We start from the raw sequence: 27,238 nt of genomic DNA, 5'->3' as shown, positions 1-27,238 counted from the left end.
ACCTTAATCCTTTTGCTGACAGTGATATTGTCCACACAGTAATTAATATATGACAGCACAGATGAAGTATATGTCTCTAAGTCTGTCTGATGAAAAAATATATTCCGGTCTGTTTGTTCAATGCAGTCCTAAAGGTGGCAAATGGCAGCTTCAGGCCAAACTTTAACAGTCTTGCTAATTGGATTAGTAGTGTTGATAAGGGCTTTGTGCGATGGAACAAGAAAGAGAGATGATCAGACTTGCCAAGGTGGGGGTGTGGAATGACCTTATAGGCGTCTTTTTTTTTTTTTTTTTTTTTGTATCAGTATGCTGCTGCTGGAGTATGTGAATTTCCCCCTTGGGATTAATAAAGTATATATCCTATCCTATATCCCATCCATCCATCCATCCATCCATCTAGACAGACGTGGGCTAAGGTTTTCCCTTCTGGTTTTACAATGTACATGCTGATAAAATCTGGGGAATGCATCCTTAAGAATCACTTGATTAAAATCCCCAGCAATGATAAAAACTGCATCAGGGTGCGAGTTCTGTTGTTTACTGATAACGTCAAACAATTTTTCAAGCGCTGGCTTAACATTAGCCTGAGAAGGTATGTATACTGCCGTAACAATACCGACGGTATGTTCTCTCGGTAGGTAAAACGGTCGGCATCTTAGCATCAGATATTCTACGTCCAGACAGCAAAACTTGTTAATTGTAGTTATATTAGTGCACCAAGCATTATAAGTATAGACACACAGTCTTCCACCTATTTTCTTACTGGAATCGGGGGTTCGATCGGCTCAATGGAGCATGCAACCTACAAGTTCAACTGCTGTGTCCAGTATAGTAGGATCCAGCCACGTCTCCAAAAAAATCGAAAGGCAACAGTACCTTGTAGTTTTATGTGTGAAAATATCCAGTCGGAGCTTGTCCATTTTATTTGCGAGTGATCTAGTATTCGCAAGAAGAATGCTAGGAAGAGGGGTTTTATGTGGAGCAGCCTTTAGCCTAGTTCAGGGGTCCTCAGTCACAGTCCTGGAGGGCTGCAGTGGCTGCAGGTTTTTGTTCTAACTCGGTTGCTTAATTACAAAGCAATTCTTGCCAATAATTCAATTTCATGGATTGTTAGTGCTTTAACTCTGCTATGTCAGGTCATGCACATATCCTAGATTTTCTTCCCCTTTCTAAGGATATCATCCAAATCATTTGAAGGCTATAATGGATGAGTAATTCTCTGTCCTTCACTTTTTTCTCTTCACTTTCTTTCCAAGTATTTAATTAAACCCAATAGTGCATGATAAATACACACAAGTGTAAATGGTAACAAGCTAAATGGAGAAATGCTGGTTTCTTTTGTCCTATGCATCTTATTGCTAATAAGGAGCAATTAAAAACCAAGACTACAGCTGTTTAAGACTAAAATAAACAATAAGGGTTCAAAATCTTAACGAGTGAGAAAACTAAAATGAAGCAGAAGTGTTACTTGAGCAATAAGTGCTTCTTATTAAGCAATTGGGATGGAACAAAAACCTACAGTCACTGCGGCACTCCAGGAACGTGATTGAGGACCCCTGGCCTAGTTAGTAATCCTGCTCGCTTGCCTCTTTTTTTGCTTCCTCTCCCTGTGCTGTCTGCGTCGTTGTCTTCCAAGTGTAGGAGTCAACGTAAGTCCCGATGATCTGAGAATCTCCTGTAGTATTGCTTCTGTGTTATAATAATTATATTTGCTATTAGAGCCGATCTGTAGAAGCTTTCAATATATCCAAAGCTGTAGAAGAATCAATATATCCAAATTTAAGGTGATCGTCTTCTCCTTGAAAAGAGTGGCTTGGTGCCATCAGGAAAGGGATGAGCAGCACCCGAGTAGAGGTTTTCAAGTACTGTACTTTATGCCACTTTTAAGTGTGAGGGAGGAGGCAATTATGAGATTGACCAAAAAATGTAGCAGCAGTGGATGTTGTGATTGCCTATGGAGTAAGGCAGGAGTTAAGTGTTTTGATGAAGCTTTTAATTTACTAGACATTCTACATATTCATCCCCATTAGTGTTCACAGTGTTTTGGTAATGAGGAATAGAATGATACAATGAGTATAAACGGCCAAAATGAGGATCCTATTCAGGATTGCTGGGCTTTCTGTCTGTGATAGAGTGAGGAGCTCAGCAGTTGCTCTTTGGATAGAGAGTAGTCAGTTGAGGTGGGTTGAGCAGATGACTAATCCCTTGGTGCATCCTATGGCAGCTGTACAAAGCATGTGAGATAGTAAAGTGCTTTTTTCGATAGAAAGCCTTAACTGACGTATTAGTGACATCTATTGGGTCGGATGCCAAAAACAAGGATAAGTAAAATTTTGCATGTAGTAATTGAGCAGGATAGAAATTGATCTTGAGACTTTAAGAATTAATATTGAATCATTTAAATGAAAAATAACGATGTTGGTGTTTTTGCCTCATGATTCCAGGTCTCTGCCTATGTGAAGTTTATACATTCTCTCTGAGTTTCTTCTTTGCACTCAAGTTTTGACCTTTAACCCAAAAATGTGCATGTTTATTTTATTGGCATCTCTCAATTGGAGTACTCTGAGTGAATGTGAGGATGTGTACCCTTTGATGACCTGAAGTCCCATTGAGTATTTGGATCCTGCCCTGCAGCCAATACTTTGGGTGCTTGTAATTTTTATATTAGGGGAAAAAGTCGTTTCAGAAAATGAATACAAATACCCTAATGGACGTCCCACATGGACTGGTGTTGAGGCTACTGCTTTTTCTGTATGCAATGAATGAGTCTGATAAATATATAACAAAGAGTTGATTTAAGATATATAGATAGAACTTTATTTGTCTGCAGGGGGAAATTTGGCTTTTTTTTAACATAAGCTCTTTAAATAAATAAATAAACACTAGAATGACTAAAAAGGAAGAAAATTAGTAAAACCTCTGACTTGGTACTCGCAGTAAAGCATTATACGGGTGTTTTGCTGTTGGTATAAAGGAGTGTTTCTTAACACACTTCTGCTGATTGATTCATCAGCTGAAAGCACTCAGTGTGTCAGAGAGACAGCATTGTTCATAATTTATAAATTTGCAGAAAACATAGCATTTTTACAGATGTTCATGAACAGAATTCAACTTAGGAGTCACAGTGGGCTCCTGGTGGATAATGAAGTCTACTTAATTGAAGTCCAAAACTGGTGTACAGAAAAAGTTTATTTGGATGTTGGGTTATGCAGCATGCTTTGTGGCGTGTGCTTTGAGAGTCTGTGATTAATTTGTATAACCCACCTGTGAGGCAAAATCATGAATACTATGTGCAGTTTTAGTCTCATTATGACCAAAAGGGTCACAAATTAGAAGTGTTTAAAATAAGTATGGTGAGATTAGGCAAGACTGATACCAGCTCATACTTTAAGCTCTTAAATGTGGTAGAGGGCAAACAAGAATGAAGACAACATGAAGAGACTATGAGGACCTTTGCAGAATATGGGTATCCTGAATTGTTTCTGTAAACCACAGATATTCATATATATGTTCATACACACATTCACCTTTACACAAGTCTTTTTTGAATGTTTTAAGGTTTTTGTTTTTACCTTTGAACTGGTGCTATTTTAAAAACTTGTTAAATAAAAATACTTCACTTGAGAACACAATTTCCTGTGGCAAATTAATATATATCATGATTATTGGATAAAAAGAAAACATTAACTTAAAAAATACAAAACTTTAATCTGGTGGCCAGTCAACTCACAGGATCTTAAATGAATTGAGAGTCTATGCAAAGCAACAAGGTTTTCATAGAAGAGATCTATCACCAGTTAATTTATAATGCCTAAAAAACACACAAGAGTTGATAGGCGCAAACATTTTTGTGCCGCATTGAAAATTTCTTGTAGTGTTTATAACCCAAATAATTCTGCATATTATATACTTCATAAAGTGGTCACTTGGTCTAACTTAAGTGATGTCTTCATGGTCATACAGAAAATATTAGGACAATAGTAATTATTTCACTTGTCAGTGCAACAGTGTAATATATACAATATTATGCAAAGCTGCTGCTATGCACAGACATTTTACATATTTTTTATATTTTATTTTTTACCTAGATGTTAGTCATGTCTTTCAAAATATTTTCAATGACTCGAAGTGCAACTGTTTACAGTTTTGACTGCTTAATTATTTATGTTTGGGCACATATTGGTGTACAGTAATCCCTCGCTATATCGCGCTTCGACTTTCGCGGCTTCACTCTATTGCGGATTTTATATGTAAGCATATTTAAATATATATCGCGGATTTTTTGCTGGTTCGCGGATTTCTGCGGACAATGGGTCTTTTAATTTCTGGTACATGCTTCCTCAGTTGGTTTGCCCAGTTGATTTCATACAAGGGACACTATTGGCAGATGGCTGAGAAGCTACCCAACCAGAGCGTGTATTATGTATTAAATAAAACTCCTCAAATATATTGTGAGCACGGGGGCTGTTCACACCCATAGAGGATACGGCCGCTCCTCAAAAAACGCTGAAAGATTACCTTCACATTTCTCCCTTCCTTGCTGGGCTTATTTGTGGCTGCTTTGTCAAGCGATATGGTTCCTGCACGGTGCTTTGCATACTTAAAAGATCAAACAGCACGTATTGATTTTTGATTGTTTGCTTTTCTCTCTCTCTCGCTCTCTCTGACATTCTCTGTTCCTGACGGAGGGGGTGTGAGCAGAGGGGCTGTTCGCACACTGGCCTAGAGGATACGGACGCTCCTCTAAAAAATGCTGAAAGACTACCTTCACATTGCTGCCTTCCTTGCAGCTGCTTTGTCCTGCGGTGCTTCGCATACTTAAAAGCCAAACAGTCCTATTGATTTTTGATTGTTTGCTTTTTTCTCTCTCTCTCTCTGAAATTCTCTGCTCCTGATGCGCACTCCTTTGAAGAGGAAGATATGTTTGCATTCTTGTAATTGTGAGATGGAACTGTCATCTCTGTCTTGTCATGGAGCACAGTTTAAACTTTTGAAAAAGAGACAAATGGTTGTTTGCAGTGTTTGAATAAAGTTCCTGTCTCTCTACAACCTCCTGTGTTTCTGTGCAAATCTGTGACCCAAGCATGACAATATAAAAATAACCATATAAACATATGGTTTCTACTTCGCGGATTTTCACCTTTCGCGGGGGGTTCTGGAACGCAACCCCTGCGATCGAGGAGGGATTACTGTAGCTGAAAAATAGTAATTTACTTTTTGTCCTTCTTTGGATTAAAAAAATATTTTTCACTGTGTTGATATGTCGGAAGAAAAACTGTGTAATGAGTCTACATTCTGTGATTTTTTTTTGGGTCATATAACTGGACATCCTTAGAGGCAATGACATGCATTTTTTAAATTTGACATCTTGTCATGTTCAGTCATGTTAAATACTGTAGTGGGATGCCACCTAAGATACTATCTTTCTGTCTGGTGACCTCAAATGCATCTAATATATATATATTTCACTCATAATATTATGGTGGATTCCATAGTTATAATATAGTATAATATAGTTATATATATATATAGTTGAAGACAACTATCAGGATTTTTCCTTTTCATTTTTGTATCATTTATATGTGTGGAGTTTGTACAGCAGCACAACTGTTCGTGGTACACTATCAATTAGAACAGAAATAAATAAATCTTATAACAAATATGCATAACAAAATGCATTGAAATTGATTGTGCATCAATTGTGTGATTGTGATTGATTGTACTGCAGACATTAGCACTGATATGCATGCACTTTGATACCAAAATCTCTGTCAGAGTTTATCATGCTTGTAGGTTCATATCTCAGTGCTACAGTGAAGAAAGAGTTTAATATAAAACATACTGTATACTTTATAAGAACTGTCTTATTAAAATCCAGTACTCCAGCAATCTACAAACTAATGTTCTCTCTTAAACTCCAGCTGACCACATTTCTTGAAGACTGATTTATACTGAATTTAAAATTCCCAAACTGATGTAATTCACGAGAAATTTAAGATGTAAGAAAACTTAGCTGATATTGCTTATCACATGCAGGTTTTTGTTAGGGGTATATTTGCTCTTGTCCTGACTGATTTAAAATGTGCATCTGTAAGAGCTGCAACAAAGTTTCATAAGCAAAGGATAAGAAGACCAATGTCCGTTATGTAAAACAAAAAACGTGGGTGCAAAGAATACCAAGAAACTTGAAAAGTATGTCCATTATTAATAAAAAACTAAATAGGATAAATTAAGTAAAAGGTTTCACTCTCTGGTTTAACATTTCTACCAATAAGAGCAGGATTTCAATATCAATCAAATAAAAAAGGAAATTTAATGCACAATATTGCAGATCTGAATTTCAATACTTAATACATTACATAATGCATTAAAAACAAAATCAAAATATCATATTCTGACCCATGTATTGGAATACTTTTTTATGTATTTTTAAGATTTGTTTTTTAAGGAACAAACTTGAATCCTGGAGTAATTTAGTATTGTGATATTTGGTAATGTTTCTATATTCGCATATTCCTTTAAACCACTGAAGCCTTTTGTTTTCTTATTCTTTTGAAGTCAGTATTTCTGAACCAATTTACTGTAAATATGTCTTTGTTATGTACTGAATTTATAGAGCCTAAATGCAGCATTTGTTACACTCGCATGATTTTCATCATGGTTTAACAGCTGTTCAGATGGATTGTTAGTGTAACACAAACTTGATAAATTACTTTTTTTTTGCCAATCCCTGCTTTCTAGATTACGACACACATCCAGCATTTTTTCCACCAGGATGGAAAACAGTCTGTCTGTAGTAAGATTGCCTAGTAAGTCTATTGTGTGCAGTGCTTCACCTGCTGTAGACTGTCTGTCACTCATTTCATTGTCACTAAAGGAATCTGTACCCATTCAATCTATTTCTTAAATCCACATATGCAAGTACAGTGTTACTGTAAGCCAGAGCCTTTCCCATGACCACTGTGTGCAAGGTAGGAGCTGTATTTTTACTATTTGTGTGTTTGTGTATGGGTATATATATATGCTCACTGGCCACTTTATTAGGGAAACCCTTGCTTGTACAGGGTTGGACCCTCTTTTGCCTTCAGAACTACAGTAATTCTTTGTAAAATAGATTCAGCAAGGTACTAGAAACATTCCTGAGATCCATATTGACATGACAGCTTCACATGGTTGCTGCAGATTTTTTGGCTGCACATACATAATTCAAATCTCCCATTCCACCGCATCCCAAAAGTGCTCTGTTGGATTGAGATCTGGTGGCTGTGGAGGCCACTTGAGTACAGTGAACTCATTGTCATGTTCAAGAGAGAAGACTGAGATGATTTGAGATTTGTGACATGACACACTATCCTGCTGGAAGTAGCCATCAGAAGATGGGAAAACTGAGGTCATAAAGGGATGAACATGGTCAGCAACAATTAGCAGGCAGGTTATGGCATTTAAACAATGGTCCATTGGTACTAAGGGGCCCAGAGTTTGCCAAAAAAAATATCCCCCACACCATTACACCACCACCAGCCTGAACTTCGATACAAGGCAGATGGATCCATTCTTTCATGTTTTTGATGCCATATTCTGACCTACCATCCAAATGATGCAGCAGAAATCGAGACACATCAGACCAGGCAACATTTTTACAATCTTCTGTTGTCCAATTTTGGTGAGCCTGTGTGAATTGTAGCCTCAGTAGCCTGTTCTTCGCTGAATGGAGTGACATCCGCTGAGGTCTCTTACTGCTGTAGCCCATCTTCTTCAAGGTTTAACATGTTGTGACTTCAGAGGTGCTCTTCTGCATATCTTGGTTGTAACGAGTGATTATTTGAGTTACTGTTGCCTTTCTATCAGCTCGAACTAGTCTGGCCATTTCCTCTGACCTCTGTAATCAAGGCGTTTTCGTCCAGAGAACTGCTGCTTACTGGATATTTTCCATTTTTTTGTACTGTTCTCCGTTATCCCTAGAGATGGTTGTGTATGAAAATCACAGTAGATTAGTAGTTTCTGAAATACTTGGACTAGCCCATTTGGCACCAACAACCATGCCACGTTTAAAGTCACTTAAATAATCTTTTTACCCCATTTTTTTGCTTGGTTTGAACTTCAGCAGGTTGCCTTGACAATGTTTGTCAGCCAGACGGCAAACATCCACCATGCCCTCTCAGTTGCGAGAAGTAGATAATAGGCATGTTATAGAGTATATGTCAAATAATACAAGGAGTACCTGACATGTGTTCCGCCCTAATTGGGTGTCAATGCCCGAGGCCTAGGTTCCGTCCCCGCAAGGTGAAGCAAATGTTCGTACACCAGATGAACCCCAATTACACATGATGTGTATTCTTTGTATTTTTTGAAGGTACTCTATAACATACAGTGTATATGTGTGTGTGTGTGTGTGTGTGTGTGTGTGTATATATATATATATATATATATATATATATATATATATATATATATATATATATATATATATATATAAAATGTGTGTGTATATATAATACATACATACACACACACACACACACACACACACACACAGGGTGAGCCAAATTGAAGTAGCACATTTCTCAAGGTCATTGTGCAAGGTAGAGGTGATAGGTGATCCCTTGTAGTTTTCAGTTGGCAACAAGCCTTGGTCCAGTGTGCACCGTGCTTTCGCCATCGAAGCGTTCTTCAAAAACAACTAATCCATCATTACTACGCAGTACGCCTTCCGAGTGCACTTCAGCATTCCTCTTAATGGTGACATCCCAAATTGGAAAACAATTCTTCATTGGGTGGCTAAATTTAAACAGACAAGTACAAAATTGAACAGAAAATCTGCAGGCCATCCTCAGACTGTATGAACAACTGAAAACATCCAAGCTGTAAGGGCATCAATTTTACAGTCTCCTAGATGTTCAGCATGCAAACATGCTTCTGCCTTAAGCATTTCCAGCACATCTTTGAGAAGATTTTGCATAAGGACCTTAATTTCCATCCATACAAAATGATGGTAGTGTAGGAACTCACTGAGAGAGCCGTAGAGAGCTGTGCACATACATTCTGCAAACCATTCATCAAGATGCCATCATCATGTGCAGCGACAAGGCACATTTCCATTTGGCCTCCAGTCTGCGTAAGGGTCTTAAGTCCATCCCAGCTGGGGCATCAGTGTACCCACTGTCACATGAACATCTTTTACCAGCCACAGAGCCAAAGTAGGATGTTCTTTGCCTTTCTTCTTATTCATGCAATTGGCTGGCTTCCCAGTAAGGTAAGAAGCCTCATTTCATCCCTGATGGGACACCTGCCTACACCTGAAATTAAGAATTAAGAATTTTTTTTCCCATTTATTCTTATTGGTATAGTCTTGTAATGTGCAATATACTGATGTCATGTTGTGAGTATCCCAAGTGAGCAGTTTCTAATTTATAGTTATTGGACTGTACATCTCTGATAGCTGCAATGGTCATCATTCCAGAAAGTGTGAGGAAAATGTTTGAAACTTGTCATAACTTGAAAGCATCTAAATTGAACATCTTATATGACATTCTCGATATTTTAAATGTTTCCTTATGTTGCAAATGTGTGACTGCATTTACATGCAAAAAAACTACTTTTCCTAAACCTCTTAAGCCAATAGTTTTTAATGTGGTCCATGTGTTACTTAATGTCTTCAGTATGTCCACAGGGGAATCTAATTTGACTACAGCAGCCATTTTGTGAAAACCACTTTAATGAACATTCCTCTGGAAGCAAAGACATAAGACCTGCAGCTTCAGGTTATATGAAAAAAATACTCCTGCTGCCATACACATAGATAATTATGGTATTATACATTAAATGTATGTTTACTTGTCATTGACCAGAGTGCAACAGTTTTAATAATGGGTCAATTCAGATTTTTTAAGAGCATCTCATTTTGAAGCTTCCCTGCCACTTTTTAATAGAATTTTTTTTTGTTCTAGCTTTTTTTAGTCTTGTAAAGTTTCAGAATTTCACAATGGCAGTTTAATTAGTGAATCATCACAAAAGTGTTAGAGTGTATGTGCAGATACGTGCTTTGGTGGATTGCTGCTGTTCAGGGTTGGCTTCTGCCTTGTACTCCGTGCTACCTAATGTTGAGAGTAGTTGTTTGAACATTGTAAACGTCACACTGGTAATACATATACCATCTACATGTAAATATAGCTGTAATGTCAGGGAGTTATTTGTTACAACCATTTACAGTATTTGTTATCTCAGGTCTACAGACATTTGCATAACATATATATATTAAGCACTTTAAACAAAAGTATTAGCCCTTCAGCACAGAAGGTACCTACTGCATGTTCTGGTTCTGAGGAGGTAAAGTCTGTTGTTTCCTCACACTTTTAAAGATGTATTTGTGCTCATTTGTAAATGTACAAGTACTTTTACAAGTACACACACATGGTTTCAGTGGAGTGGAGAAAGCTTGAAAGACACTAAAAGAAAAAAGGAAAACTGAGAAGAACAGAGAAAATATTAAGAAAAGATCACAGTCATCATTATAATTAAAATATATGGAAAATAAAACAAAACAAAATGCAAAGTTGGTTGAAAATGTTGCACAACTGGTGATGCTGAGAACAAGGCTTCAATTTCCTTTCCCACTCCTAACAACTGGCAGGTTTGTACTTGCAGTCTGTCTACGGGGAAGAGAGGAACTCCTAGTAATTTCTGTAAGTACTTTTAATTCTGTGTCAAAATAGTATTAAAAAGTAGTAGTACTGTAATGTTGTAAATTTTTTGTGCAATCAGTTGCAAGCATAGCCCTCAGTTTTTTCTGAGATCCTGCTTATGAATATATATTGTGTTTTTCTTGGAAAGCTGTTTGGTCAACTTCCTATGGCCTGGAGTTGACCTAGATTACTATAAACAAGGGTTTTTTTTTTTTTTGTTTTTTTTTTTAAAGAATACTTCTCTAAAGAAATATTGTTGCCCCTTGATTTAAATGGGAATTTCTTATCATGCCTCCAAGGTATAGTCTTTGGTGTGCCTTCCTAGAAACTCCACAATATTACAACTGTCTTAGAACTGCACCCCTGGGCACCTATTCAAACTCCATGTATTTGCTGGGCTTACTTGCTTACTGTATTTTCCAGTACAATGCCCAACCGGTTCTCCTTTAGAGTTGCAGTTTGGCTGTCATTCTAGTTAAATTTCACAGCAGTTCAAAATGAACAAGAAAGGATAAGTATGTAACAGTTATAATTTAATCATTTTAAAGATTCACTTTATATGTGTGTTTATATTTGAACTGTAAGAAATGTCTTAGTTTGTGTAGATACAGTGTAATGCTGGTTAGAACTGCTGCCTCTTTTGTAATTACATTATTGGTGCATTCCAAAGATTAATACGCATTTTGTGTGTGTTCAATAAAAGTGAAAAACCTGAGTATGTTAAATAAATCTGTGCTAAAGAATAGTGTAATGTAGTTTTCAAGATCATATAAAGTCTTCATATAATTTTAGATTGCCTCTGTATAAAGAAAAGGTAAAATCAGTGCTTGAACTATTTAAACTTCTATTCTTAGCACTCAGTTTTCAGAACTCTTAAAATAAGTTGACAACTTTGTCTTCTGGCCTCTTTACTTAACTCTTCGTTCTCCAGTAGTCTTATTAAAGTTTATCATGTCTTAAAATGTATCTGCTTGACTACAAATTTGTTTTTCCTGAATTGAGTCCAAGAAACCCAAAACTGAGGAGTGAAGTAATTCTTCAGACACGTGTTTACTTAGAATCTAGCGACAGTCTAGCAATAAATGCCCAACTGAAGGTGTAAATTGTTGTCTAGACAGGTTACAAACACTTTTTCTTTATTTTTACTTCTTCTGTTTTTTTGTCATGTCGTACTCAACTCCTAGTATTGCAGCTGATAAATTTAAAAATGCATTGTGCATACCACATGCTGACAGAAAGAAACCTAGTCAAGTATATTACAGTATAACTCACTTAAAAGCTCTTAAGGTTAATATTGAACTATTTATTGAAACACATCTTTTCATTTAATATTTAAATACTTAATTTGGGTTCTGCACTATTCAGGCATCCAGATTCAGCAAAGTGGTGCAGCTAATTTTATTCATTAAGATTTGCTATGTTGACTGTTAATGTTTTTGCAGTTGCACCCAATACTTTCATGCCAATCTCCATAACTCCTGCGTTACTGCCTTGTAGCAGTAATTGCTTATCCGTCACCTTGAGCATAGTATAGTTTGTTATTTAAATACATTTCTGGCACTTGTTCATCACTCAGTTATTACGTTGCATACCTGTTCTAGTTCATGTCTTTTGCTTATTTTCTCGTGTTTTCTCCTGAAGCTTATGAACCATTTTGAGTACAGTGTTCACCTTGCAAATTTCTTTATGGTTATAACTCAATGTGTGCTTTGATCTTTGGCCTACTCTTAACTTCATCTAGGATTTCCCTTTACAAGCAATTGGCATTCTGACATTTTTTTTTCTCAGCTATCCACACTATATCACTGCAGCCTCTTGTGTAATTTACTGGACCATACTGAATACACTGTGGAAGACAGCCCGGACACAGACAGGCAGACATGTTTAAATCACCCACAACACGTTTATATACACGACTACTATTTACACGGTGCACACACAACCCCCAAAGCTCCCCCAAAGTCCAGGCCTCTTGTCAATGCCTCTTCCTCTGGTCCGCCTCCACTCCTCTCCTCCCGAGCTCCATCTTTCTTCCTCCCGACTCCAGCCATCGAACGGAAGGAGGCGACCCCTTTTATCCCCACCCGGATGTGACTCCAGGTGCCTCCCGATTAGCACCTGGTGTCCCTGGTCTTCTTCCCCCCAGCACTTCCGGGTGTGGTGGAAGTGCTGAGGGCCAGGGCTCCACAAGCATTGGGGCGCCCCCTGGCGGTGACCACGGGCCCCTATAGGGTTGAGCTTCCAAGCTCAGTTCCCGTGGTTCCCAAAACAACCAGGGCAGTCGCCCCCTCGTGGTCTGGATGAGGCGTGAGCCCTCCTCCGGTCCTCCCGGGCGTCCCGGCTGGGTACCACCCCCAGCCGCTTGCCACAACACACATAAATGACACCAGCGGCAGCTGTCTGGTCTCTACTTTAGTATAGTGTTTACTTAATCCCAGTTACAGAACAAATAATAATAATTCTTTACATTTATATAGTGCTTTTGTTATTACTCAAAGTGCTCTAGGGAGGACCTAGAATGTGAACCCATGATCTCCTGACTGCGAGGCAGCAGCGCTTCTAATGCACCACCTGTAAATGGCCAAAAATTAATATTTAAGGGGACAAATATGTGAAAAGGCAGATGTCATGTAGTTAGATTTGTGGTTGTAAATGAAATTTGGTTAAATTTTTTTCAATATATTAAAACTCACCATCCATAAATGTGTCTCTTCCCTAACATCTGTGTCTACAAAGTGCCTTTTTTCGTTGCCTTTCACAGCGTACATTCTTCTGGGTAATAAAAAAGCTTTCTTTGCTACAATCAGATGTGCCACTGTTTCTGACTGCACCTCATATATGCTATTGTTGTAATTCTTAGTGAAATTTGATTTTCTGCTGTTTAAACTCTTTATACCTGACATGTTTTTTTTTTTCTTCACCCCAATAAGAATCATACCTTTCAAATATGTCTCCACTGTTAGAGAAAGTATGAGGGTCCAGTTTCGGCATTATTATTTCTAATGTTGCCCACTTTAACAACTGCTGACACACTGTGTTCATCCTAAGCGGAAATGGGTGTTATGGTTTGATGCTGTACGTCATCACCTTGTGAAAAGAATGTGATTTACTATCAACTATAAAACTTTTAAGTTCAGACAGTGTATTGGTTCTTACCCAATAAACAAAATTCTGACCTAGTCTAGTAATATGTACCTTCATCAATAAAAGATCACAGTTTAAACTGTGATATACTTTCTGTAATTCTTAATCTAATATACTAATCTTACAGTTTCTCTAAATTGAACACCGAGGAAAGTGCAAGAGATATTCTGTCCACATCTTGATAATTTTATTAAATCTGCATCAGTTTAAGCATTGCTGAAACAGTTAAGTTCCAAGTAACTTGACCATTGTGATATTATTTTATAGTCCAATTATGTTGAAAGTGTGTGTATTTGTATGCATGTGCATTATGTAATTCATAAATTGTAAAGTTTTAAATTGTATTCTGCCTGTCAACTTGTTACAGTGCTCAGAGATTGCGCCTGTTGAAGAGTGCTATACTGAAATAGTTGAATTAAATTGAATTTAATTATTTACTTATGTTAAAGAATCTCCTTCACATATGACTAAGAACATTTAAATATTTTCAAATATTTCAAATGAACTAGCAGAACTTGTACAGATGCAAATGCTGTGAGAAACAAATTGCATTCCCTTCATTACCATCATTATGAAGCTTAAGAGCTTGGAACACAGCATAAAACATATTAGAAATTATGGCTAATGCTCTGTGTAATGACAATGTATGCCTATTGGAAAATATTTCAGAATACATAGAGGTGGAAATAAAAATCTTGCAGAAATGTGCAAAGTTATATCAAAGTAATTAATTAAATAATAAAAGTTAATACATTAACTAGCTGTGTTACTCAGGAAATTTAATAAGGCAACAGCTGTCAGTTAATCGGTAATGTTAGAAATGCTTTTCTCTCTACAATATTTGTAGTTTTTTGTAGTGGGTTGAAATGTTTCTAATGACACTGTGTGACCATGAACAAATCACTTCACCTGCCTGAACCCCAATTGGAAAAACAAAATAAATGTAACCAGTTGTATTTTAATGCTGAAAGTCAACTTAGATAAAGTCATCGGTCAAATAATAATAATATCACTGAAGGTTCTTACAATTGAACATGCTATACACAGTTGTCCATGAGAGAAACATTCCTGCACTAGATCAATTCCTGCTTTTCCTAGTGACTTGGCTTTTGTTGATGGTCATTGCAAAAACATAATTTTACTGGAAATTCTATTCTTTTGAACTGAAATAGTGCTGGAAAATGAGTAGAGAATTTAGCTTTGTTAACTAATGCTCTGTTTTGCCTACAAAAATGCTGGTAATTAATTTGGTAAGGCTCCTATGTCATTTTCCATAACTTTCTCTGTTGCACACGTCAGGTCTCTGGTCATTACACTTGTATCAAGGTAACTGAAGCATACTTGTTTTTATGAAACAGAACAATACAATTTATTGATAAACACAAGTATTGTAGAAATGTCATAACTGCATATACATATTGAAATATTGGATGGGATACAAAACAGACTAGACAAACATATAACCTAGAAAAGGATGACTTTGTACTGGCTATTTACAGTTCTAATTTATCTTCGCACCTAAACAATTTTTATGATGACAAGTTTTTAAGGATGTTTTCCAATGTGTTTAAATGTTGCTGTTGTTGCTCTGGGTTCAAGTGGACAATTCTTCTTGCATTAAAGTGCACTTTTTCTCTTTACTACGTGGTCCTTTGTTGTGGGGGGCTGTGCTTTCCTCAGCTAGGCTATTTGCTGTGCCTTTTACAACTTTATTAGAAACAGCATTACTCTTTCTGGAACAAGAGTTTAGGTGCAGAAGTTCCCTTCTTGAAGTAAAGGCTGCTTTTCAGTCTTCCAAGGCTAGACTCCGTTATAGGCACAGGCTTGGTCTGGAAAGGGGTCTCAGTTTTCAGCTCCCCAATGAGGAGACAGCTCATCAGCATTTTAGTTTCAGAGAGTACAATAGGCAATTTTTGGAGTGTCTGAGAGAATTACCATGAGATATGAAGGCAGCTGGTTTTTGAAGGAAAGTGTAATGTCCCGTGACTGGAATAAATCTCAGTTACAACTCAGTGTCTTCTCATAGGCACATTATTTTGTTCATCCAGATTGTCACAAGTTGTATTAGAGCTCTTCGTTTATGCTTAGTGTCTATTTGGTACATTTGTGTCTGTGCAAAGATTTCAGATGACACTGATTTACGCATTTTTTTTTTTATCAGATGGACTGTAGGATGTCCCTGGTACAAAGAGTGCAGCCTCTTTCTGGAATGTAGGCAGGGGGAAGGTGAAGCTGAAGCTGGATTATAGATTTTATGTCTGCTTCTATGTTAAATCTGCTTTCTTAATAGACCTTGCCTTTCACTAAAAAAACCTTACATGATGAGCAACACTTACTTTGTCCTACAACAGGTAATCAGCTACTGTATGTTTCCTTTAGGGAGTGAGTGCTATGTTCACTTTTGAACTGTCACACAGCTGTTATTGCACAGCTTATTCCACCCTCCCGCTCAGCAGTTATCATGCTTTTCAGTCTTTTGTAATGTATCCAAGGTTTCCAAAACTCCATTGGTCAAGGATCATCATTGTGTTGGTGCTTTGTAGTGCTCAATATTTCAAGCCAGGATGTTGACAGAAAAAGAGAGAACCAGTATGAGAGTTCATGATAACCACTGAGCTTTGCATCTTTAAGCTACTCTGAACTATCTCTTTCCATTTCAAAAAGTGATCAAGTCTACTTTTTTTCTGTCCAGGACACCTCCCTGTCTTCAGTTGTCCATCTACCCCATTGGTTAGTAGTGCTATTTGCATGGCCTGTCACTCGGTTCTGATGTGTCCTTCATTTGCATATAGCATGCTCCCAGTGCAGTGCAGCAGATGTAAGTTACAATAATATTAATAAATAATAAATATCGACAAATAAAGCACACATTTTAATGAAATCTGTCAAGGCACTTTTGAGATTTTGGGGTACTTAGTTTTTCCTGTTTTTTTTTTTTGTTCTTTATTTCGTCTTAAACGATTTCTCGTATTAGAAATTTGTTAGTTTTCGCATACCCCTTGGGGTCAGAGCGCAGGGTCAGCCATTGTACAGCGCCCCTGGAGCAATTACAGGTTAAGGGTCTTGCTTAAGGGCCCAGCAGAGTAGGATCTCTTTTGGCAGTGACGGGGATTCGAACCGGCAACCTTCAGGATACCAGCGCAGATCCTTAGCCTCAGAGCCACCACTCCACCCCTAAATATTGATATAGTGAAATGTTATACAAGCTACCTGCTGCTCTAAATGTACCATCCTGCCAAATTTCATTGTTTTTACTAAATGGGTAATAGTATGTTTGTTGATGGATGAGTTATGAGCGAGCGAGTGAGTCAGTATTAGGCCTGGGACAGTTACCATGTTCATTTTTGCAATTAATGTGGCCTGTTTAACGTGTTAAAAAATGTTTCCCTTATTGCCGGCCCTGGATGCGACAATGTCTCTGGCAATGCTTTTGTCAGGACAGCATTTTCATGTGTGTTTTTTGTTTTTGTTTTTTTTTTATATTACAAAACAATAATACTATAATGATCAGGCTGAGATACAGAGGGTCATGTGTGTGGACAACTACTGAACACAGAGAGGAGAAAGTCCTGAGAAAAAGGGTGGAAGGAGAGTGAGAGACCGGTTTGAGTATGGAAGGTGCTGGAGTGGAAGTGCTTTTGCTTGTTGACGGAGTGCAGAAGTCACACAGGGTGGCTGCAGCATGGGAGCAGGCGAGAAGGAGCAGTGCGGTGTGAGCAAAGGTGTAGAGGGCAGTGAGAATGAAACACCCAGGGGCACTATACTGTTATTTCCACGGCACACCAGTTGAAAAACTCTTGTGTAGAGTATATTTATCAAATTGTTGATGGTGTTGAACAATTGAGGATAATATTTATGGAATTTAAACACAAATTTTAACGTATGCTATTTTTTTAAGAGATTTTGTATTCTTTCTTAAATCAATCTTCAGCCATGCATTCAAAGTCAACAGTTGTTTCAATCATTTTTTTTTTTTTTTACTTTGACACATGTGTGTCTCATTGCTATGCCAATTTGATAATTAATATATTGGCCTTGTTTTCTTTTTGCCTTCTTTTCAACTTGCCTTTCAGGAAGGCATTCAAATTCAGGTTGTACTTGCTGAAGTGATATGTTGTTAAAAGTTCAGGTTTAAGGTCATTGTTTAAGTTTAAACAATGCATTATTTTTTTTAAGTTCCTTTGTGTTGATTCTACATTAAACTTGATTTACTGTATGTATTAATTTATAATTTCATGTTTTAATGTTGGGATTATGTATGTACATTATATATATATATATATATATATATATATATATATATATATATATATATATATATATATTTATATTAGATAATTAAAAAATTGAGATTCTTAATAAAGTGCTTAATTATTTCCCGTTATCTATCTCTTAACATTTTGTTTTGAGGCAGTTGTGTGACACAAGTATCAGCGGTTGCTGTGAACAAACAAAAAATCAATAAGGGCTTTCATGTTGTTCAGAATTGAAGTATACTTCACAACTTTTGATTCTTTAGTGAGTGTCATTTTTTTTTATTGCAAGTGGAAGAAGTGTGAGCTTGTGCTTTTTTCATTATTAGAATGAATACTTTGTCCATGATCATCCTGTTACTACAAATGGCTGTTGAATAGCATCTTTCTCTCAAACTGCATCTCAAGGTAAAAGTTCAGATACTTAGTACAACTGTTTACATACATTTTGTACAGTTGGAGCATATGCTGGTTAAGTTTAAAATGGCACAGAGAATCGAAGGTGGGAATTGAACCAGGAGGCTTCTGGTTTCCTTGTAGTATTTCATATGTTATACTGTTTGACTTTTCTTTTGGCATTTTGGATTCCTGAAAGTACGCCTCCATGGCATCTATAGAAAAGGAACTGCGGAAGCTTTAGCTTTGTGTTTAGATATGATCTCACTCAATTTGTAAGCATCTGCTTCCTCTACTTCCAGCCAGGATATCTGGGACAAAGGTACATAACCTCTGTCATCTCTACTTTAGGCTGTTGTTAGCTCCTTCTACCATTTACTCCTGCCAGAATGAATACCTCCCATGCGTCAGTAATGTTACTTTACTTTGATCATTTTAGTTGACACAATTTAGTGTGGCTCTTTAGAAAATAATTTTTTGGTGACCGTGTCACTTCCCAATTACATTTCTGATAAATTTAGTTTTATGTGATTGGACTTTTTTGGCATTGTTTTTTATATTTGTTTACCTACTTTAATTAACTTCATGTTAAACATAAATAAAAAAATGGAAACATAATGGATAAAACATGGTATTAATATCAAAATATTATGCTCTGCATTTGCTGTTCATTCCTAAATTAAAACAATTTTCTTCAGTACCCAGTGATTGAACATTATTTAACCTTAGTTTCAAAATTAAATCACAGTGTTCCCCCTCAACTGTAGATTCTCCATCCACAGTTTCAGTTATTCACAGTGTAAAAATAGGTCAGGTCAGGTTGGAGAGCATGCACTGGTACAAAGCACCAGGACTCTAAAGACTTGGACCTTTGTCCTGTTGCAAAGATATTGGGAGCGCCACACACCCCTTTCCCGGAACCTCACGACCCCACCCCTCACGCTATCCCCTTCCCTATTTTTCTCCCAATCTGTCTATTGACTACTGGAAGAGTCACAAGAGACATGCATGTTGCTGCTGATGTTAGTAAACCTCTTGACAAGGTCAACACTCTCTCCGCAGACAGACACGCATTGCTGATGTCTGTGCCCAAGAGGTCATTTAAAGGCCCTGATCCCTTCTTCCATTGATTCCACAAAGATCACAGGATCGTCAGCAAAATGAAGATCAGTGAATCTTCCTTCACTAACAGATGCCCCACAGCTTCTGGACCCCATGACTCTGCCCAACATCCAGTCCGTGGAAGTATTGAACAGAGTAGGAGCAAGAACACACCCCTGACGAACCCCAGAATCAACTGGGAAAAATGTAGAGGTTCTGCCTTTACTCTGTATAGCACTCACAGTACCGGTGTACAGGCAGGTCATGATATCCAGCAACTTCAGGGGGATCCCATGAAGTCTCAGGATGTGCCACAGGGCAGCTTGATCAACTGAGTTGAACACTTTACAAAAATTGACAAAGGCTGCGAAGAAACTCTGCTGATATTCGGGTTTGCACTCCATGAGAATTCTCAGTGCCAGGATTTGGTTGATGGTAGACTTTTTGGGTGTAAAACCAGCTCTTGAAGCAATACAGTTGTTATCCCCATCTGGAAAAGGAAGGGTGATCAAGATCCGTTTTCCTTTCAGTCAGGATGACAACCGTCTCCCAAATGAAAGCAAAGATTGCTTGCAATGCAAGGAGGACAGTCTTACCACCAGCTTGGAGAAGTTCACCCCAGATACAACAGATCCCTGCAGCCTTCCCTACCTTCAGCTGGTTCACCCCCTGTGCAATCTCAATGAGATTGGGTGGTTCACCGCTAATTGGAGAATTAGCCTCAAGATCTGTGGACCCATAGATGCCCAACGTCCTAGCTGGGGGATCAGTTTTAAATAGCTGCTCAAAGTAGCCAGCCCTGCGGGTCACCATTGGAGTGTCATCCATAAGGACCAGTCCATCAGTTGCCCTGACTATGACTCTCCGAGGAAAAGATTTGGATGTGTGTAGTGTTTCTATTCCTCTGCAAGCAGGACGTGGGTCACTAAACCATAGATGGTATGTTACCTGCTTACAGATTCATCTAACAAACTCCTCCTTATCTGCCCTCAGAGCCCTCGCAGCCGTCCTTCTCAGTTCCTAGTACAGACCATAGTTGCCATCAAGCCATGCACTACAACTCCTCTCGTTGTTAACCTCTCTGCCCTGCGAGATAAAACATCTCCTTCTGGACACACTGGTAACACTAACACATCCCTCAGCAACCTTGAACGTCTTGTCACAGAAGGTCTCCCAAATTACATTGGGATCAGCAGTTGCACCCAAGTCTATACGTACCTCACACAATCTGCGCGCAGACTCTTTAGAAACAGCCTGATCTTGGAGTCTGGCCAGGACCAGCTTCATTCTCCTAGTTGGTGGTAGCCTACTGAACCTAAGCTGAATCCTCAGAGTAGCAACAACAAGTCTGTGGTCAGAATTCATAAGCTAGGCATTTCTGTAGACCCTGCCTCTAGTGTCTGGCCACACGGATGTGATAGATCTTCTTCACCATATCACCAGTATTGGAGTACCAAATCCAATGATGCAGCTCGGGTCGCTAGAACTAATAAAGTATCTATCTATCTATCTATCTATCTATCTATCTATCTATCTATCTATCTATCTATCTATCTATCTATCTATCTATCTATCTATCTATCTATCTATCTATCTATCTATCTATCTATCTATCTATCTATCTATCTATCTATCTATCTATCTATCTATCTATCTATCTATCTATCTATCTATCTATCTATCTATCTATCTATCTATCTATCTATCTATCTATCTATCTATCTATCTATCTATCTATCTATCTATCTATCTATCTATCTATCTATCTATCTATCTATCTATCTATCTATCTATCTATCTATCTATCTATCTATCTATCTATCTATCTATCTATCTATCTATCTATCTATCTATCTATCTATCTATCTATCTATCTATCTATCTATCTATCTATCTATCTATCTATCTATCTATCTATCTATCTATCTATCTATCTATCTATCTATCTATCTCCTGCAATCCGTAGCCCCAGACCTTTTGCAAAGTCAAGGAACATGGAGCCACTTTCACCATGGTTGCCAGACCCATGGGGACTGACACAATCCTCATAGCCACCACTGTCTGTGCCAGTGGCCACATTGAAATCACCCATGACTAGAGAAGTGTAGTAAATAAAAAAAAAAAAAAAAAAAAAAAATTGAATAAATTTTTGAAATTGGATTAATCACATGCACACCTGTTAAACTGCATGTAGCATGAATGATCCTGTTGTCCTCTGTTTTTGACATCCCCCTGCTCCAACCACCCTGCTAGCCTCCTTATCACTGTTAGTCACAGTGTAGTATCCACAGTGTAAAAATTATCCATGCTCATGGTATCACCATAAATATAACTTTTGCTTAATACAGTAAAACCTCGCTATGGATTCACTTATCCGAATCTATATATGTAACTCATTTTGCAACCCTGCAGTTTACTTGTGCCTTTTCGTTGCCATACACATTAGAAAAAAAATTCTGTGACAATTCTTATGCAGCAGCAATAACAGGTCTGTGATACTCTTAGATCTCCATTGGCTGCACTGAATAGATCAATGTGTGCCTGCCCAACACCAAAAGGTGGGAGTATGCCATTGAACCCCATTCGTGATGGGGCCTTCTGAGCCTTGAGGGGCAAGAGCAGAGGACTGGGATATCTTCCTGGCCCCATCAGGGCTCAGTATTTGGGGTTTTCACGTATCCGTGGGTGGGCATGGAACATCTCCCCAACAGACACCAAGGGTCAATTTACTTGTAGTATGGAGTTTGGAACTCTGGAATGATTAGCTCAGAGTCAGAGTTTCAAAGAAAAACCTGAAACCGGCAAACGTAAAGAAATGGCTCAAATGGGAAAATGTTTGGAATCGCCTAGAAATCCACAATCCACTGTGTGTTTTATTTTCCATTTTGAATTTTTCTTTTCACTGTTGCAGCGGATTACACTGGCGTTTGGCATGTATCTACTATGGATGTAGCCAGCTGTCTGCTTTTTAAACTCCAGACTCTGATGTACTTATCCTCTAGTGTAGATGTGCATTTGGGTTCCTTTTTCTTTTCCTGGTGAGGTCCAGTTTGCCCTTATCTCTAAAGACAATAGTGGACACCTTTGTAAGAAGTTTAAGTTTCTTGGAAGTTTGTCACATGGAATAACTTTCATTTTGTAAAACAAAAATAAACTGACGGGCTTCTTGAGAAAGTGGTTTTGTTTTGGCAAATTCTAAACAGAAAATACAATGCCAGCACATTGCAACTCGGGGGACAAGACTATTTACTTGCTTTGTTAAAGAGAACAACAGGTTTTGTAATTGTGCTAACACAATTATGAAGATTTGTTTAATAACTAGCATTTAAGTATAATTAATTAATAATGAACTAAGGTTGTTTACCATTAGGACACAGGATTAACGGCTGCTGAAATATATGAAATATATATTTGTTGTCATATATGTGAAAAATAAATTATTAAATGGTCATTTCCAGCAGAAATAGTCATTTGCAACATTAGTAACGTCATGCCTATATTTCTGTATCAATTTAATGGTACGTTCATAAAAAACAATCAGTTTTTCTGAAAATCATTAACATTAATGGATTATTCTAAACTTTTGCAATGCTAGTGTTTTATTATTTTTGTAATACAGAAATGTCATTCATATTCTTGTATAGTGTACTCCTACTATACAATTTAAACATTAAGTAATATTACACTATCAGCAAAATTGAAAATTTAGGAAGGAGTATTTTCCCCTTATTCTTTGGTGTGCAGTTCTATGCTTTTAAAATGCATATATTTTCTAGTAAAATCAAACATTACTTCCTAACAAAGCATGGGTGAAGGACAATTTAAAAATTGACTAATCCTTTAATTATGAAATGCATTATAAATAGTGTAATAAAAGTGTCTGAACCTTAGGAGTATATTCCTTTTGCTAAGTTAAAAGAGGCAACACAGATTTGTAAAAAGTAATGAAAACCACCCACATTAGCAACTTCGTTGAGAAATTGTGAGGCACGGCCCAGTTTGGAGTGCTAGCATGAAAGTGTTTGAACTTTCATAGCAGTGCCAGTTTTAAAAGGTACTGTCCTACTAGAACACATTTCATGCAAATCACTTTTACTCATACACTGTAAATAGGATTTACTGTATTTCACACTCTTCAAACTAATTTTTTAAGTGAAAATGGATTTCTTGGATTACATTGTTCTTCCCACCTGGTCTGTTTGCCCTAGCTATGTCTTTCTGCATTTCTTTTCACTACTAATGCATGAGATAGAGTGTCTGCTGTTAAACTGGTATTTTGCTGCTATATTAGTCTCCCGTCTATGTTCTACAGCAACCAAAAGAGAGAGAGAGTGCTCAGAGCAGAATAAGACATTCCTTTGTTTGTCTCTGAACCCTCCGCCTACATGCCACACATTTTTTCAGTGTTACAACAATTTAGAGAATTCTGTGAGTAAAAATTTATGTCAAGATAGATTTTTTTAACCATGTAAACTTCTGTATCACTGTCAGTTATATTTGTTATCCAGTCACTTAATATCCTGTGCTTCAGTGTCAAAGTTGTCTGCTTTAACTGGAACTTTTACATCTCATTTGACTATACCAAACAAGTTCTGAACATTGGTCTACCCTGCTGTTATTTTTGTTTGTTACCTCTGTTAAGATTAACATACTTGACAAATTTCTCTATTTAATCTTATTACCTCCATCCATACATTAATTTTCAAACCTGCTAATTCAGGGTTTCAGGATGCTAACAGTCAACCCAGCAGAAGTAGGCACATAGCAGGAATTATCTCAGAACTGAGTGCCAGTCATCACACAGCTACACTTCTTCACACTAGATGAGTGTAGATGGGCCAGTTATCCTATTGTGTATATTTTGGGATGTGGCAGAAAAATCAAGTTTACATAGTAAAACCTACAGGAGAAGACGGGCCAAATATGTAGACTCCACATGGGCAATGAATGGTTGTGGGTGTAGGATCCAAACCAAGGACTTACAGAGCTGTGAGGCTGCAGTGCTAACAACTGTGCCACTCTTCCACATTGTATTACATGAATTATTTTTGTTCATTTTTAAGACAGATTTTACGAGTAATATGAGATTATAGCATGTTTATAATTTTAAACGGCCGTTATTTTTTCTCTGCTGTATAAGACAATTTCAAGCATGTTCTAATAGGTAGATTCATAATGTGGCCTGGTTTGTCCAGTGTAGGTACTTATTGAAAATATCTGGTCTTCATTGCTGTCCTGCATTTTTGTAAATCTAAACAACCTGTACTACTGTTGTCAATAATTTTGACATCAGGTCAGACATCTGAGTTTAGCACTACTTATTCACAGCTTCGGAGTTCTTTGTTTCAATCCTGGCATGTTTGCTATCTGTATGAATTTTGTGTGCTGCCCTCATGCTGATGCGAGTTTTGCTTCATGTAGTCAGGTTTTCGGTGAGCATCTGAAATATAAGCTGGAATAGTTAACTGGCAATTCTAAACTGGTTTAGTGTTAGTTTAGATATGTGTAGGAGTGTGTAATCCAAATGGTATCCTATCCCCATCTTTCATTTCTGCCTTGGGTTTGAAAAAAACATACAAATTGTTCATTAGTTATTTGTTACTAATTTACTTCTACTTCCATCCATCCATTTTCCAATCCGCTATATCCCAATCTACAGGGTCACGGGGGGTCTGCTGGAGACAATCCCAGCCCACATATGGCGCAATGCAGGAAACAAACGCCGGGCAGGGCGTCAGCCCACCGCAGAATTTACTTCTACTTTTATGTTGAAATTATGGAGATCACTAAAAGTGCACACCCACTTTACTTCCAAAAGCTGATCTGGTTTTGAAGGTCACATAATCGATGAACACGTCACAAGTTAACTATGGTAGAAAAGGGTTCTTAAGCACCGATTTTAAGTTCTGTCTCTACCCAACCACACTGCTATGCCTGCATACCCAATACATGAACGTAACCGAAGCTCCTGAAGCTAAATGTTAAATGTCTACAGTATCATTTTAGCATTTAGCATTGAGTTGTCTTTGCAACTAGGAATCTCGGAAAGTTCAATGGTGAGTAAAGTTCATTAATTTACTAAAGGTATATTACATGAATTCAACACTTTGTCATAATTATTCACATCAAGGGTTAAAACTGGAAAAATATTTCCAAGTTGAGGGCTACCAGTAACAATTGTGCTCAAACTTTAACCTGTGTTTTAATTATAGTTGTCTCTCCGTTTGGATGCATTCTTCATTTTCATGTTTCATTTATTACCTATAAAACCATGGTAAATTAGTAGTGCTCCAATTTTGAAACATAATGTGCTTAATCATATTTTTCTCAGTGCAAATAAAGGTTTTTAGCATGACAGTCTCTTTAATATTTTTTGTTAAAATTATGACTTAATTTCCAGTAGTGGCAAACATTGTATCCTGCATTTCTTAATTTTATAGTATATACAGTATTTACATTTCACACTGACAAAGCTGGGGAAAACAGTTTAATTAAAGGTGATGCTTTACCATGTTGGGTTTATTTCAGTTATATATTGCTTTAACAGGGCATTATTAGCAGTTGACAGCATGTTTGTGGTAGTGTTTGATTGTGGTCTCCATCTTTCTCTTTTTGGACTTTGCACATTCTATCTGTACCTGTTCTGGGTTTTCTCTTTGTTTCCCCTCACATTCCAGAGATGTGTGTTATGTTAGTTGCCATTTAATTGAGCTGGTGTTGGTGTCGTTCACAATTGTTACAGCTGAGAGTACGTACTGTGTTTTGACACATACGGGAATACATTTTGCAAAGTAAAAAAATAAAAAGGAAATAAACACTCATACATCAAAATTCTTAAGTATCATTATTTCCTAATGTTATAAACAACCTGTTTTAAGCATTATTTTTCTTTTTTCCCCCCACCCTTCTTTTTCAGTAGTAAGTACAGAAAATAATAGTTTGTCAGGTTTGTTTTGATTTCAGATCTCTTTTCCTTTTGCATAGTATATTTGGTGCACTGAAACATTTTGCAACAAGCCTTTGCCTGTGTTGTGCATTTATGCTTTTCAAGCCTCTTTGCTTTTAAGAAAAAAAAAAAAAAAAAAACTGCTGGTGATGTTTTTACGGATGCTGGCATGTACTCTTGTTTTTCATTTTCTATTGTTAAGTAACTGCTAATCCAGTAGCAGGCATTCTCAAGGAAGTAAGCTTTACTGGTATTGTACTCGCACAGTGTTGGGTATGTGAACAGGATACAAATTTAATATTAACAAATTAAGTGTAAAGTGTAGTGCTGCCCCATCCCATCAGAAGAATCAGAAATGGATTACCAGTTGGGGAGACTGTTAGTTTTTTTGGATTATCTTGGATTATTCTTTGGATTATCTTTATGACAATAAAAAAACTCATCAAAAATTCCCTGACTATATACAAGCTAAATGAAACTGTGCCTTTTTTCTTCATGGTTAATTTCCTTAAAAGTTCTTTGGAGGCTGATGATGAACCGGCGCCAGAAGTACTGGTTTTATAAACACAAAGGTAACTCTATGTGATAATCTATATGATTTTCTCCCACAGGGGCAGGCAAACAGAGTTCAAGGCATTTGCAGGATTTTACTGAGCCAATCTGATAATACAAGGCTAATTTCTGCCAGCAATATTATTAATACTAATGCTACTACT

The 27,238-nt window shown here is 37.3% G+C and overlaps 1 protein-coding gene across 2 annotated transcripts in view; it reads left to right on the top strand.

The window, feature by feature from the left end:
• Nucleotides 1-27,238, top strand: part of fgd4a (FYVE, RhoGEF and PH domain containing 4a) — a 334,505-nt gene that overhangs the window by 25,078 nt on the left and 282,189 nt on the right. The window contains exon 1 of one of the 2 annotated variants that reach the window (XM_051920345.1): nt 27,076-27,094. The exons of the other annotated variant lie outside the window; for it this stretch is intronic. The gene's annotated coding sequence lies outside the window, so the exon portion shown is untranslated. Of the gene's footprint in view, nt 1-27,075; nt 27,095-27,238 lie in introns of those variants that run through there. 2 annotated transcript variants of the gene reach the window in all.

The sequence above is a fragment of the Erpetoichthys calabaricus genome, chromosome 1 (assembly GCF_900747795.2).
Source record: "Erpetoichthys calabaricus chromosome 1, fErpCal1.3, whole genome shotgun sequence".
NCBI classification, from domain to species: Eukaryota; Metazoa; Chordata; class Cladistia; order Polypteriformes; family Polypteridae; genus Erpetoichthys; species Erpetoichthys calabaricus.
The sequence above is the reverse complement of the archived record's forward strand: the minus strand, read 5'-3'. Positions and strand labels throughout refer to the sequence as shown.